This window comes from Arachis stenosperma, chromosome 5 (assembly GCF_014773155.1).
Source record: "Arachis stenosperma cultivar V10309 chromosome 5, arast.V10309.gnm1.PFL2, whole genome shotgun sequence".
Lineage (NCBI taxonomy): Eukaryota > Viridiplantae > Streptophyta > Magnoliopsida > Fabales > Fabaceae > Arachis > Arachis stenosperma.
Window position 1 is genome coordinate 101,749,302 of NC_080381.1, and position 2,500 is coordinate 101,751,801.

A 2,500-nucleotide genomic window follows, 5' to 3' on the forward strand; every position below is an offset into this window, starting at 1 on the left:
TTTCCCTCGTTGTTCCTACGGCAATCGGGTTTCGCCGGAGCCCGACGCCCGTGATCGACCTTGGACTGGGGGCGGGTCACCCCGGCAGCAACACCACAACCACAACGTGCTTGCTAGTGTGCCTAGGCAACGTGCATCTTGCTGGCATTGCGCCCAGCAAGCCTTTGGGCATCTCACCTTGCTCGCTTTGCGCCAAGCAAGCCTTTTGGGCAACCCGCACACCACTCATCCGCCACCACGGTCCGCAAACCCAGCACGCCCGGACGAACCGCCCCCCGCACGCCTTGGAGCGTGCAGGCAAGCGGAAGCATACGGGAGTGCCGAGCCAACTCCGCTGGGCAGGGTTCGGGGGAAGCGACGAAGAACATTCAAGGGACAGCCCGAGGCGTGTGGTGCTTCGGGCGATAATCGAACAGCCGCACCGTCTAGATTAGGCAACACGCACAACAAAACCAACACCGCATCGGGCACCGTCTTGCGTCGACCCTAGACGTAGGGCGAGCACGCCGCGGGTGCACAAGGCACAACTCCACCACGCCATGCTCCCTAGGTGGTGCCTAGATGGGCCGTGCATGGACGTGTTTCCCTTCTTGGTCCTTTGGTGATCGGGGTTTGCAGCAGCCCGACGCCCGTGCTCAACCTTGGACCCGGGGAGGGGGACCCCGACGGCACACCACAACCACAACGGGCTTGCTAGTGTGCCTAGGGGATGGCAAGGCATCGTGCATCTTGCTGGCATTGCGCCCAGCAAGCCTTTGGGCAACTCGAGTTTTGGCAGCACGACACCCCTCCCCCCTATAATAGGCTGCCGAGCCATTACCAAAGTGCCACGGGTAGACATCCTTTTCCGTGAGGAGACATACTCGGGGAAACTGCTCTAGAGGTCGAATTTTGACGCCGTTTTTTGCGACAATCTCTAGAAAAATAAGATCTTTCCATCCACCAAATTTGGTGAATTTACACCGTGTGGATTTTTTTTGCCGATTTTTTCCCACCCGAAAAGCAGGAAATTCAAAAAAAATGAAAAACGGAGCAAAAGTGAGATTTTTGACCTGGATTTTTTTGTGCAGCCTTTAAATAATATTACCAAGGTTCCCTCACAATTTCAGGAGAATTGCACGAGCCAATTGTGAGATATGAAAATTTGGCCCCTCCGTTGCAACGGCCGTGCACCGGCCGGTGCCTCCGTTGCAACGCTCCCAGCCAACGATGCACCAAACCCAGCCTCCGTTGCAACGCTCCCAGCCAACGATGCATCGCGCCCAGCATGCGTTGCAACGCGCCCAGCGTCCGTTGCAAGCCGCCCTGCCTCCGTTGCAACGGCCGCGGCCAACGTTGCACCACGCCCTGCCTCCGGTGCAACGGCCGCGGCCAACGTTGCACCGCGCCCTGCCTCCGGTGCAACGGCCCCGGCTAACGTTGCACCGCGCCCTGCCTCCATTGCAACGACCCCAGCCAAAGTTGCAACGCGCCCTGCCTCCGTTGCAACGGACCCCAGCATCCGTTGCACCGCGCCAGCATCCGTTGCAACGGCCCCCAGCCAACGTTGAAACGCGACCTGCCTCCGTTGCAACGGCCACGGCCAACGTTGCAACGCGCCCTGCCTCCGTTGCAATGGACCCCAGCATCCGTTGCACCGCGCCAGCATCCGTTGCAACGGCCCCCAGCCAACGTTGCAACGCGACCTGCCTCCGTTGCAACGGCCACGGCCAACGTTGCAACGCGCCCTGCCTCCGCTGCAACGGCCACGGCCAACGTTGCATGGCGCCCCGCCTCCGTTGCAACGACCCCAGCCAACGTTGTGACGCGCCCTGCCTCCGTTGCAACGGACCCCAGCGTCCGTTGCACCGCGCCCAGCATCCGTTGCACCGGCCCCCAGCCAACGCTGCAACGCACCCTGCCTCCGGTGCAACGGCCACGGCCAACGTTGCATGGCGCCCCGCCTCCGTTGCAACGACCCCAGCCAACGTTGCAACGCGCCCTGCCTCCGTTGCAACGGACCCCAGCATCCGTTGCACCGCGCCAGCATCTGTTGCAACGGCCACCAGCCAACGTTGCACCGCGCCCTGCCTCCGCTGCAACGGCCACGGCCAACGTTGCATGGCGCCCCGCCTCCGTTGCAACGAACCCAGCCAACGTTGCAACGGGCCCTGCCTCCGTTGCAACGGACCCCAGCATCCGTTGCACCGCGCCCAGCATCCGTTGCACCGGCCCCCAGCCAACGCTGCAACGCGCCCTGCCTCCGGTGCAACGGCCACGGCCAACATTGCATGGCGTCCCGCCTCCGTTGCAACGACCCCAGCCAACGTTGCAACGCGCCCTGCCTCTGTTGCAACGGACCCCAGCATCCGTTGCACTGCGCCAGCATCCGCTGCAACGGCCCCCAGCCAACGTTGCAACGCGACCTGCCTCCGTTGCAACGGCCACAGCCAACGTTGCAACGCGCCCTGCCTCCGTTGCAACGAAACCCAGCATCCGTTGCACCGCGCCCAGCATCCGT